The sequence below is a fragment of the Chiroxiphia lanceolata genome, chromosome 7 (genome assembly GCF_009829145.1).
Source record: "Chiroxiphia lanceolata isolate bChiLan1 chromosome 7, bChiLan1.pri, whole genome shotgun sequence".
NCBI classification, from domain to species: Eukaryota; Metazoa; Chordata; class Aves; order Passeriformes; family Pipridae; genus Chiroxiphia; species Chiroxiphia lanceolata.
The window spans coordinates 32,845,181-32,858,475 of record NC_045643.1 but is presented as its reverse complement, the minus strand read 5'-3'; the positions used below and the strand labels follow the sequence as shown (position 1 = coordinate 32,858,475).

The 13,295-nt window shown below is 64.9% G+C and overlaps 1 long non-coding RNA gene across 1 annotated transcript; it reads left to right on the top strand.

The window, feature by feature from the left end:
- The first annotated feature begins 602 nt into the window (after positions 1 to 602).
- LOC116789267 lies at positions 603 to 1,979 on the top strand. Its single transcript, XR_004357959.1, has 3 exons — positions 603 to 992; positions 1,500 to 1,577; positions 1,672 to 1,979. It is a non-coding gene; the product is annotated as an uncharacterized LOC116789267 (long non-coding RNA).
- Positions 1,980 to 13,295: the final 11,316 nt, after the last annotated feature.

The following is a 13,295-nucleotide window of genomic DNA, read 5'->3' as shown; positions in this document are numbered from 1 at the left end:
TTTGTGAATGCCTTTCAGAGGGCAGCTGATGTGAGGCCTTCTTAGCCTCAGAGACAGGGTTGCAGAACTGACAGTGTGTCTGGGCTAAGGTCTTCGTAAAGCAGCACTTTGAAAATCCTCAGGAATATTCTTCTCTTCAGTTGTGTAGAGGACTCAGGATAAACTTATGAGTGCATAGGCAAGCAACTTATGCTGTCTTTCCCTCCTCTATAAAAATTAGTAAGACACAATTCTGTTCCAGGCATAGAAAAACATATACAACAATTGAAAAAGGACTTTATTATATGGATTTTACAGTTCTTACGTGGTTTCAAATACGTGCATTGTATGTTACCCCTACAGTTGTACTGCCTGGGCATGATCAGACTTGCCTTGAGTTGTCTGTTCCCTGCTTTCCCCACTCCTCCCTCTGATTGGCTGAAAATGCTGCAGTGTGGAGAGAGCTACCATTGGTCCTTTCTTTCCCAGTTCCTCCCTTTTCTCCCAACTCCTTACTCCTATTCGTTTCCCTGGTTGTCTGTCTCATGCTCCACCCCATTTGCTAGCTCTTTCTACGCCAGAACTTATATAAACCCTCCCACACCCTCAATAAACAGCCATTGCACCCGATCTTCAACCTCAACTCAGGCTCTTTGTGCAGTGTCACAGTCCCACTCCCCTCTCTCCCAGACCGTGGCACAATTCTAATAGAATGCTTTTCTCTCATGTTAAGGTGCTCTGAGTGGAAGCACTGTCCACTGTTCTCAAGTGGTTTATGAAAGATGGAGCATGGATCTGAGGAATATAGAAGATGTTGCCTTTGTAGATGTTTGTCATAAGAGTCTACACTTTTTTCATCTAGTGGCTTTCCTCACCAAGCAATCTTGGTGATCAGGGCAAATTCTTTTCATTAAAATCAATGTCTCATCCACTGGGGTAATTTGCTCATTAGATTAAGTTGCCAATGGCAGCTTTTCTGGAGTTGAGGGAGAGAAATAATTTCTTTTAAATAAGTAGTTTGGTGTAAATAAGTAGTGTACTTTATCTAAGGGAAGAAAGAACATATAACATGTACATAGACATGGTGAGGTTATTGAAAATACAACCTTAATTGTAAAGTAAGAAAATACTATCATTGGCTGTAGTCAGGAAGCACAGTGCTGAATAGACAGAACAAAAAATTGACTTGTAAATAGGTCTTTGGGAGGTTATAACTCAAGGTACATGTATTATTCAAGAAGCAATAAGGCCTGGAATCTCTATTTGGAGATAAATATTTCATTGTGCAAGGCACTGCACAGGTAAAAATACAGGGGGGAGGGGTCTACATTGCCAACCACCTTTCAATTTAATGAGAGAACTTACGCAAGAAAGAAACAATGGGACTGCACTCTAACAATGACCAGATTGAAATGATGGTTAAGCTGTTGGAAGACACGGTGGTAGCTTTGCAATTTTAGTTCCTCCACTTCAATGTTTCATATCTCCTGTTAGTGAGTCATATCTTTATTTTACAGAAGGTACCTCAAAGGATGAGCAGGTGCAAGCATGATGGGAGGTTTCAGGCTGGTCATTTGCAGAATTCCTATTCCTTTTAGGTCAGATTTTTTAGACAATGAAAGTTCACATCTATTAGCTTTCATCTAGTTCAATATTCAGCAAAAATTTAAGTGGGTTATCTTGTTTTTTGAGTCTTTCTAATTCCAGGTGCAGCTAACACAGTGAGAGTCGGATGTACAGTGACCCCACAGAGTCTGATTCACCTGCTCATATGCTGCTCTCTCAATGGTTTGCATGGATATTTGTTGGAGGTGCCCCGATGGAGACCTATGAGTGGTGGAGAGAAGTTAGCAAAAAGAAATCAGAAGAGGAAGAAAAAATATTGGAATGTACTTACACGGTGGTGCGCTGAATGTGACTGTTGGGACCACGAGAGTGTTTGTTTCACTGTGCCTTTACTCATTGTGCAATTGTTTTATTATTAGTATATTTTATTATAAAAATGTGTTATTCCTTGCACTGTATCCGTTACCCTTTTTTCTATTGGTTCGATGTAAACCCTTTCCTTATTCATCCTACCCTACTTCACCTGTTCTACCCAGAGACAGTTTCCCATTTGTCCATGTTCAGACAGTTCCACTCCTTGTTGCTGTGATTTGCCACTCCTGGAATACTCCTCCCACTTTCCACCCTTTGTTCTAGAAAAGTACCTGCTCTCCCTATAAAAGCCACCATCCATGTTTAATAAACGTTCATTCTGTGTCACACCGTGACTACATGCAGAGTGATCGTCTCTGGGTCTTGCATTAAGAGGGGTTACAGCTCTCCTTACATCAGATATTCTGCTATGGACAGCCACAGAGATAATCCGGCAGCCAAATAATTTAATCCTAGTCCTTCATTTTGTGGCCTGGTAAATGGTAGAATGACAAGTGAATATCAGGACGAAAGAAGGTGAAAGCTTTCGTTTTACTTACTTGTTTTTATTCCTATCAGCTGCTGTTAAAAGTACCTTATTATTCAGTCCAGAGAGCAGGAACTTGTACTTTAGTAAACAAGACAACAGACTATAGATAATTTACAAAAGCGGCATAGAGTATCACTGAGACCACCTTCATCTATACTAATTAATTCAGAAAAATTATAAAGAAGTAGACCACGTCAGTGATCAATAGCCAATCTTTGACCCACAAGCTATTTCTCTTAGTGCACTTTAACAATAGGTTTAAGTCATAATTTGAAAAAATTACTATTAAGAACCTCCATCCTCCCTCTCACCAGACTCTGGGAACAGTCATCGTAAATTATACCAAACACGAACTTCAGCTGGGCTCGCCGCGGCGTCTTGCCGCGTCGGCGCTGCCGTCCCGCACGACGCCTCTTCCGCTCTCTTCTCCGGCGGCTTCTGCCAGGGCGGGAGGAGGCAGGTGGGCCCGAGAAACACCAGCTCCCCCGTACCAAGGCAACCCGGACCCCACGCCCCCGGAGGCACATCTCCAAGCCCCTCCCCGCCCACCCACCCACAGGCCCCCCCCCCACCACAAAACTCTCCAGGCTTCACTCGGACTCACCACGGCGACGCACGGCGCAGTCCTGGCCGCTGCGGGGAGCCGGGCCCTCTGGGCAAAGGCAGCTGGGCATGCGAGGCAGCGGCCAAAGAGGCTGCCGCCCTGCTTACAGGGGGCTCCGGCCGCTGCCTGGACCACAAAGCGCCTGGGACACCAGGGCACTGGCCCCGACTTACAGGGGGGCCCTGGGCCCAAAGGCCTACGGAGGCTCCTTCTCTCCGCTTCGGGGGCACCTGACCCGCTCCCCGCTAACGGGGTGGTCGCCCCGCACAGGCTGCCAGCTGAGGGAGCGCAAAGGCTCCCAGACCCGGACCCTGCTTACAGGCGGGTCCACACCCAGGGAGCCACGGAGCTCGGCCTTCCCCCGCAGCATCAAGTGCCTGACTCAAGGGCCAGGCACTGGGGCTCGTGGCCTAAGGCCCTGAGCTGGGCCCCGAGGGCAGGGAGGGCACACGCCCAGCCCCACGCCTGTGAGAGGCCGGGGGACCCCGCGGGACACCCGCCTGATTACAGGGGGTCCCTCCAACCGCCCGCCGAGCAGGGGGGATGCGCAAAGCCCCACTTAGGGGGCCGCCCCCCCCGAGGCCCGGCACTCCCAACAACGGCCTCGCGGCCTAAGGCCGGCGGGGACGGGCCCCCGCCCCGAAGACGGGGGGAGGCCCACGCTGGCACATCGCCAGCAGGACGGGCAGCCCCGTGGCGCGGGTGGCGGCGCCCGCGCCGCCACTAACGGGCTTCGCTCCGTCCTCGGGAACAAGGGGCAAGCCTGAGGCGCTCCTCTCCTGCTCGGCGGCGGGGCTGGCTCCCCACGGGTTGGCGCACAGAGCCCCTCTTTCCCTCCTGGGAAGTCTAAGCTACGCTGCCTACGTCTCTACGGGGCCTACAGAAGGGACCAGCTCGCTCACTCACTCACTCACACCCACAAGACAAGGACACAAAGGGGGGGGGAACGTCCCAGAAGAGGGAGCAAGCTCTGTGCGCCGAGCCGTGGGGAGCCGGCCCTGCCGCCGAGCGGGGGACGAGAGCCTCAGCCTTGCCCCCGGGCTGCGCACGGGCCAGAAGGGCCTCAGCGTGCTGAGGGGCAAGGGACACGGGCCGTGACACGCCCCGACTACGGGGGGTCACTCCGGCCAGGGGCCGCCAGCAGGCACCAAAGGTGCCAAGGGAAAAAAGCCCTGCCCGGCTTACAGGGCGGGCTGGGGGTCGGGAGAGCTCCGTTTCCCCCCTCGGGCGCGGAGGCGGGCACTCTCGCCCTCCTTACAGGGCGGTTGCCCCTCTCTCCGGGCAGCCACAGGAGCGCGACTGGCAAAAGGCCAACGCCAAGCAAAGCAAAGGACCCAGCCCTGCTTACAGGGAGGTCCGCCCAGCGCCAAGCCGGCCGGCGCAGCCGGAAGCTGCCCGCCGGACTCTTAGGGATCCCTGCCCCGGGGATGCCAGGGAGGGGCCTTTGCCCAGAGGGCCTTTCTCCCGTCCCCTCTTGAGCGCGAAGCCGACGCTCTTCTTCCTCGCTCTTGCCTCGCCGTCCCGCTCCGCGGCTCCGCTTTCTTCTCGGAAGGCTCCTGCCAAGGCAGGAGGGCGCAGTTGGGACTCAGAAGCTCCGAGTCCTTGCACCGAAGGAAAGCAGGACCCAGAGGCAGCTGCCCCAGCCACCACCCGCCCGCCCACTCGCAGGACCCCCACACCTCCACACCACCCCCCAACTTCAGCTGGGCTCGCCGCGGCGTCTTGCCGCGTCGGCGCTGCCGTCCCGCACGACGCCTCTTCCGCTCTCTTCTCCGGCGGCTTCTGCCAGGGCGGGAGGAGGCAGGTGGGCCCGAGAAACACCAGCTCCCCCGTACCAAGGCAACCCGGACCCCACGCCCCCGGAGGCACATCTCCAAGCCCCTCCCCGCCCACCCACCCACAGGCCCCCCCCCCACCACAAAACTCTCCAGGCTTCACTCGGACTCACCACGGCGACGCACGGCGCAGTCCCGGCCGCTGCGGGGAGCCGGGCCCTCTGGGCAAAGGCAGCTGGGCATGCGAGGCAGCGGCCAAAGAGGCTGCCGCCCTGCTTACAGGGGGCTCCGGCCGCTGCCTGGACCACAAAGCGCCTGGGACACCAGGGCACTGGCCCCGACTTACAGGGGGGCCCTGGGCCCAAAGGCCTACGGAGGCTCCTTCTCTCCGCTTCGGGGGCACCTGACCCGCTCCCCGCTAACGGGGCGGTCGCCCCGCACAGGCTGCCAGCTGAGGGAGCGCAAAGGCTCCCAGACCCGGACCCTGCTTACAGGCGGGTCCACACCCAGGGAGCCACGGAGCTCGGCCTTCCCCCGCAGCATCAAGTGCCTGACTCAAGGGCCAGGCACTGGGGCTCGTGGCCTAAGGCCCTGAGCTGGGCCCCGAGGGCAGGGAGGGCACACGCCCAGCCCCACGCCTGTGAGAGGCCGGGGGACCCCGCGGGACACCCGCCTGATTACAGGGGGTCCCTCCAACCGCCCGCCGAGCAGGGGGGATGCGCAAAGCCCCACTTAGGGGGCCGCCCCCCCCGAGGCCCGGCACTCCCAACAACGGCCTCGCGGCCTAAGGCCGGCGGGGACGGGGCCCCCGCCCCGAGGACGGGGGGAGGCCCACGCTGGCACATCGCCAGCAGGACGGGCAGCCCCGTGGCGCGGGTGGCGGCGCCCGCGCCGCCACTAACGGGCTTCGCTCCGTCCTCGGGAACAAGGGGCAAGCCTGAGGCGCTCCTCTCCTGCTCGGCGGCGGGGCTGGCTCCCCACGGGTTGGCGCACAGAGCCCCTCTTTCCCTCCTGGGAAGTCTAAGCTACGCTGCCTACGTCTCTACGGGGCCTACAGAAGGGACCAGCTCGCTCACTCACTCACTCACACCCACAAGACAAGGACACAAAGGGGGGGGGAACGTCCCAGAAGAGGGAGCAAGCTCTGTGCGCCGAGCCGTGGGGAGCCGGCCCTGCCGCCGAGCGGGGGACGAGAGCCTCAGCCTTGCCCCCGGGCTGCGCACGGGCCAGAAGGGCCTCAGCGTGCTGAGGGGCAAGGGACACGGGCCGTGACACGCCCCGACTACGGGGGGTCACTCTGGCCAGGGGCCGCCAGCAGGCACCAAAGGTGCCAAGGGAAAAAAGCCCTGCCCGGCTTACAGGGCGGGCTGGGGGTCGGGAGAGCTCCGTTTCCCCCCTCGGGCGCGGAGGCGGGCACTCTCGCCCTCCTTACAGGGCGGTTGCCCCTCTCTCCGGGCAGCCACAGGAGCGCGACGGCAAAAGGCCAACGCCAAGCAAAGCAAAGGACCCAGCCCTGCTTACAGGGAGGTCCGCCCAGCGCCAAGCCGGCCGGCGCAGCCGGAAGCTGCCCGCCGGACTCTTAGGGATCCCTGCCCCGGGGATGCCAGGGAGGGGCCTTTGCCCAGAGGGCCTTTCTCCCGTCCCCTCTTGAGCGCGAAGCCGACGCTCTTCTTCCTCGCTCTTGCCTCGCCGTCCCGCTCCGCGGCTCCGCTTTCTTCTCGGAAGGCTCCTGCCAAGGCAGGAGGGCGCAGTTGGGACTCAGAAGCTCCGAGTCCTTGCACCGAAGGAAAGCAGGACCCAGAGGCAGCTGCCCCAGCCACCACCCGCCCGCCCACTCGCAGGACCCCCACACCTCCACACCACCCCCCAACTTCAGCTGGGCTCGCCGCGGCGTCTTGCCGCGTCGGCGCTGCCGTCCCGCACGACGCCTCTTCCGCTCTCTTCTCCGGCGGCTTCTGCCAGGGCGGGAGGAGGCAGGTGGGCCCGAGAAACACCAGCTCCCCCGTACCAAGGCAACCCGGACCCCACGCCCCCGGAGGCACATCTCCAAGCCCCTCCCCGCCCACCCACCCACAGGCCCCCCCCCCACCACAAAACTCTCCAGGCTTCACTCGGACTCACCACGGCGACGCACGGCGCAGTCCCGGCCGCTGCGGGGAGCCGGGCCCTCTGGGCAAAGGCAGCTGGGCATGCGAGGCAGCGGCCAAAGAGGCTGCCGCCCTGCTTACAGGGGGCTCCGGCCGCTGCCTGGACCACAAAGCGCCTGGGACACCAGGGCACTGGCCCCGACTTACAGGGGGGCCCTGGGCCCAAAGGCCTACGGAGGCTCCTTCTCTCCGCTTCGGGGGCACCTGACCCGCTCCCCGCTAACGGGGCGGTCGCCCCGCACAGGCTGCCAGCTGAGGGAGCGCAAAGGCTCCCAGACCCGGACCCTGCTTACAGGCGGGTCCACACCCAGGGAGCCACGGAGCTCGGCCTTCCCCCGCAGCATCAAGTGCCTGACTCAAGGGCCAGGCACTGGGGCTCGTGGCCTAAGGCCCTGAGCTGGGCCCCGAGGGCAGGGAGGGCACACGCCCAGCCCCACGCCTGTGAGAGGCCGGGGGACCCCGCGGGACACCCGCCTGATTACAGGGGGTCCCTCCAACCGCCCGCCGAGCAGGGGGGATGCGCAAAGCCCCACTTAGGGGGCCGCCCCCCCCGAGGCCCGGCACTCCCAACAACGGCCTCGCGGCCTAAGGCCGGCGGGGACGGGGCCCCCGCCCCGAGGACGGGGGGAGGCCCACGCTGGCACATCGCCAGCAGGACGGGCAGCCCCGCGGCGCGGGTGGCGGCGCCCGCGCCGCCACTAACGGGCTTCGCTCCGTCCTCGGGAACAAGGGGCAAGCCTGAGGCGCTCCTCTCCTGCTCGGCGGCGGGGCTGGCTCCCCACGGGTTGGCGCACAGAGCCCCTCTTTCCCTCCTGGGAAGTCTAAGCTACGCTGCCTACGTCTCTACGGGGCCTACAGAAGGGACCAGCTCGCTCACTCACTCACTCACACCCACAAGACAAGGACACAAAGGGGGGGGGAACGTCCCAGAAGAGGGAGCAAGCTCTGTGCGCCGAGCCGTGGGGAGCCGGCCCTGCCGCCGAGCGGGGGACGAGAGCCTCAGCCTTGCCCCCGGGCTGCGCACGGGCCAGAAGGGCCTCAGCGTGCTGAGGGGCAAGGGACACGGGCCGTGACACGCCCCGACTACGGGGGGTCACTCCGGCCAGGGGCCGCCAGCAGGCACCAAAGGTGCCAAGGGAAAAAAGCCCTGCCCGGCTTACAGGGCGGGCTGGGGGTCGGGAGAGCTCCGTTTCCCCCCTCGGGCGCGGAGGCGGGCACTCTCGCCCTCCTTACAGGGCGGTTGCCCCTCTCTCCGGGCAGCCACAGGAGCGCGATGGCAAAAGGCCAACGCCAAGCAAAGCAAAGGACCCAGCCCTGCTTACAGGGAGGTCCGCCCAGCGCCAAGCCGGCCGGCGCAGCCGGAAGCTGCCCGCCGGACTCTTAGGGATCCCTGCCCCGGGGATGCCAGGGAGGGGCCTTTGCCCAGAGGGCCTTTCTCCCGTCCCCTCTTGAGCGCGAAGCCGACGCTCTTCTTCCTCGCTCTTGCCTCGCCGTCCCGCTCCGCGGCTCCGCTTTCTTCTCGGAAGGCTCCTGCCAAGGCAGGAGGGCGCAGTTGGGACTCAGAAGCTCCGAGTCCTTGCACCGAAGGAAAGCAGGACCCAGAGGCAGCTGCCCCAGCCACCACCCGCCCGCCCACTCGCAGGACCCCCACACCTCCACACCACCCCCCAACTTCAGCTGGGCTCGCCGCGGCGTCTTGCCGCGTCGGCGCTGCCGTCCCGCACGACGCCTCTTCCAGCTCTCTTCTCCGGCGGCTTCTGCCAGGGCGGGAGGAGGCAGGTGGGCCCGAGAAACACCAGCTCCCCCGTACCAAGGCAACCCGGACCCCACGCCCCCGGAGGCACATCTCCAAGCCCCTCCCCGCCCACCCACCCACAGGCCCCCCCCCCACCACAAAACTCTCCAGGCTTCACTCGGACTCACCACGGCGACGCACGGCGCAGTCCCGGCCGCTGCGGGGAGCCGGGCCCTCTGGGCAAAGGCAGCTGGGCATGCGAGGCAGCGGCCAAAGAGGCTGCCGCCCTGCTTACAGGGGGCTCCGGCCGCTGCCTGGACCACAAAGCGCCTGGGACACCAGGGCACTAGCCCCGACTTACAGGGGGGCCCTGGGCCCAAAGGCCTACGGAGGCTCCTTCTCTCCGCTTCGGGGGCACCTGACCCGCTCCCCGCTAACGGGGCGGTCGCCCCGCACAGGCTGCCAGCTGAGGGAGCGCAAAGGCTCCCAGACCCGGACCCTGCTTACAGGCGGGTCCACACCCAGGGAGCCACGGAGCTCGGCCTTCCCCCGCAGCATCAAGTGCCTGACTCAAGGGCCAGGCACTGGGGCTCGTGGCCTAAGGCCCTGAGCTGGGCCCCGAGGGCAGGGAGGGCACACGCCCAGCCCCACGCCTGTGAGAGGCCGGGGGACCCCGCGGGACACCCGCCTGATTACAGGGGGTCCCTCCAACCGCCCGCCGAGCAGGGGGGATGCGCAAAGCCCCACTTAGGGGGCCGCCCCCCCCGAGGCCCGGCACTCCCAACAACGGCCTCGCGGCCTAAGGCCGGCGGGGACGGGGCCCCCGCCCCGAGGACGGGGGGAGGCCCACGCTGGCACATCGCCAGCAGGACGGGCAGCCCCGCGGCGCGGGTGGCGGCGCCCGCGCCGCCACTAACGGGCTTCGCTCCGTCCTCGGGAACAAGGGGCAAGCCTGAGGCGCTCCTCTCCTGCTCGGCGGCGGGGCTGGCTCCCCACGGGTTGGCGCACAGAGCCCCTCTTTCCCTCCTGGGAAGTCTAAGCTACGCTGCCTACGTCTCTACGGGGCCTACAGAAGGGACCAGCTCGCTCACTCACTCACTCACACCCACAAGACAAGGACACAAAGGGGGGGGGAACGTCCCAGAAGAGGGAGCAAGCTCTGTGCGCCGAGCCGTGGGGAGCCGGCCCTGCCGCCGAGCGGGGGACGAGAGCCTCAGCCTTGCCCCCGGGCTGCGCACGGGCCAGAAGGGCCTCAGCGTGCTGAGGGGCAAGGGACACGGGCCGTGACACGCCCCGACTACGGGGGGTCACTCCGGCCAGGGGCCGCCAGCAGGCACCAAAGGTGCCAAGGGAAAAAAGCCCTGCCCTGCTTACAGGGCGGGCTGGGGGTCGGGAGAGCTCCGTTTCCCCCCTCGGGCGCGGAGGCGGGCACTCTCGCCCTCCTTACAGGGCGGTTGCCCCTCTCTCCGGGCAGCCACAGGAGCGCGATGGCAAAAGGCCAACGCCAAGCAAAGCAAAGGACCCAGCCCTGCTTACAGGGAGGTCCGCCCAGCGCCAAGCCGGCCGGCGCAGCCGGAAGCTGCCCGCCGGACTCTTAGGGATCCCTGCCCCGGGGATGCCAGGGAGGGGCCTTTGCCCAGAGGGCCTTTCTCCCGTCCCCTCTTGAGCGCGAAGCCGACGCTCTTCTTCCTCGCTCTTGCCTCGCCGTCCCGCTCCGCGGCTCCGCTTTCTTCTCGGAAGGCTCCTGCCAAGGCAGGAGGGCGCAGTTGGGACTCAGAAGCTCCGAGTCCTTGCACCGAAGGAAAGCAGGACCCAGAGGCAGCTGCCCCAGCCACCACCCGCCCGCCCACTCGCAGGACCCCCACACCTCCACACCACCCCCCAACTTCAGCTGGGCTCGCCGCGGCGTCTTGCCGCGTCGGCGCTGCCGTCCCGCACGACGCCTCTTCCGCTCTCTTCTCCGGCGGCTTCTGCCAGGGCGGGAGGAGGCAGGTGGGCCCGAGAAACACCAGCTCCCCCGTACCAAGGCAACCCGGACCCCACGCCCCCGGAGGCACATCTCCAAGCCCCTCCCCGCCCACCCACCCACAGGCCCCCCCCCCACCACAAAACTCTCCAGGCTTCACTCGGACTCACCACGGCGACGCACGGCGCAGTCCCGGCCGCTGCGGGGAGCCGGGCCCTCTGGGCAAAGGCAGCTGGGCATGCGAGGCAGCGGCCAAAGAGGCTGCCGCCCTGCTTACAGGGGGCTCCGGCCGCTGCCTGGACCACAAAGCGCCTGGGACACCAGGGCACTAGCCCCGACTTACAGGGGGGCCCTGGGCCCAAAGGCCTACGGAGGCTCCTTCTCTCCGCTTCGGGGGCACCTGACCCGCTCCCCGCTAACGGGGCGGTCGCCCCGCACAGGCTGCCAGCTGAGGGAGCGCAAAGGCTCCCAGACCCGGACCCTGCTTACAGGCGGGTCCACACCCAGGGAGCCACGGAGCTCGGCCTTCCCCCGCAGCATCAAGTGCCTGACTCAAGGGCCAGGCACTGGGGCTCGTGGCCTAAGGCCCTGAGCTGGGCCCCGAGGGCAGGGAGGGCACACGCCCAGCCCCACGCCTGTGAGAGGCCGGGGGACCCCGCGGGACACCCGCCTGATTACAGGGGGTCCCTCCAACCGCCCGCCGAGCAGGGGGGATGCGCAAAGCCCCACTTAGGGGGCCGCCCCCCCCGAGGCCCGGCACTCCCAACAACGGCCTCGCGGCCTAAGGCCGGCGGGGACGGGGCCCCCGCCCCGAGGACGGGGGGAGGCCCACGCTGGCACATCGCCAGCAGGACGGGCAGCCCCGCGGCGCGGGTGGCGGCGCCCGCGCCGCCACTAACGGGCTTCGCTCCGTCCTCGGGAACAAGGGGCAAGCCTGAGGCGCTCCTCTCCTGCTCGGCGGCGGGGCTGGCTCCCCACGGGTTGGCGCACAGAGCCCCTCTTTCCCTCCTGGGAAGTCTAAGCTACGCTGCCTACGTCTCTACGGGGCCTACAGAAGGGACCAGCTCGCTCACTCACTCACTCACACCCACAAGGCAAGGACACAAAGGGGGGGGGAACGTCCCAGAAGAGGGAGCAAGCTCTGTGCGCCGAGCCGTGGGGAGCCGGCCCTGCCGCCGAGCGGGGGACGAGAGCCTCAGCCTTGCCCCTGGGCTGCGCACGGGCCAGAAGGGCCTCAGCGTGCTGAGGGGCAAGGGACACGGGCCGTGACACGCCCCGACTACGGGGGGTCACTCCTGGCCAGGGGCCGCCAGCAGGCACCAAAGGTGCCAAGGGAAAAAAGCCCTGCCCGGCTTACAGGGCGGGCTGGGGGTCGGGAGAGCTCCGTTTCCCCCCTCGGGCGCGGAGGCGGGTACTCTCGCCCTCCTTACAGGGCGGTTGCCCCTCTCTCCGGGCAGCCACAGGAGCGCGATGGCAAAAGGCCAACGCCAAGCAAAGCAAAGGACCCAGCCCTGCTTACAGGGAGGTCCGCCCAGCGCCAAGCCGGCCGGCGCAGCCGGAAGCTGCCCGCCGGACTCTTAGGGATCCCTGCCCCGGGGATGCCAGGGAGGGGCCTTTGCCCAGAGGGCCTTTCTCCCGTCCCCTCTTGAGCGCGAAGCCGACGCTCTTCTTCCTCGCTCTTGCCTCGCCGTCCCGCTCCGCGGCTCCGCTTTCTTCTCGGAAGGCTCCTGCCAAGGCAGGAGGGCGCAGTTGGGACTCAGAAGCTCCGAGTCCTTGCACCGAAGGAAAGCAGGACCCAGAGGCAGCTGCCCCAGCCACCACCCGCCCGCCCACTCGCAGGACCCCCACACCTCCACACCACCCCCCAACTTCAGCTGGGCTCGCCGCGGCGTCTTGCCGCGTCGGCGCTGCCGTCCCGCACGACGCCTCTTCCGCTCTCTTCTCCGGCGGCTTCTGCCAGGGCGGGAGGAGGCAGGTGGGCCCGAGAAACACCAGCTCCCCCGTACCAAGGCAACCCGGACCCCACGCCCCCGGAGGCACATCTCCAAGCCCCTCCCCGCCCACCCACCCACAGGCCCCCCCCCCACCACAAAACTCTCCAGGCTTCACTCGGACTCACCACGGCGACGCACGGCGCAGTCCCGGCCGCTGCGGGGAGCCGGGCCCTCTGGGCAAAGGCAGCTGGGCATGCGAGGCAGCGGCCAAAGAGGCTGCCGCCCTGCTTACAGGGGGCTCCGGCCGCTGCCTGGACCACAAAGCGCCTGGGACACCAGGGCACTGGCCCCGACTTACAGGGGGGCCCTGGGCCCAAAGGCCTACGGAGGCTCCTTCTCTCCGCTTCGGGGGCACCTGACCCGCTCCCCGCTAACGGGGCGGTCGCCCCGCACAGGCTGCCAGCTGAGGGAGCGCAAAGGCTCCCAGACCCGGACCCTGCTTACAGGCGGGTCCACACCCAGGGAGCCACGGAGCTCGGCCTTCCCCCGCAGCATCAAGTGCCTGACTCAAGGGCCAGGCACTGGGGCTCGTGGCCTAAGGCCCTGAGCTGGGCCCCGAGGGCAGGGAGGGCACACGCCCAGCCCCACGCCTGTGAGAGGCCGGGGGACCCCGCGGGACACCCGCCTG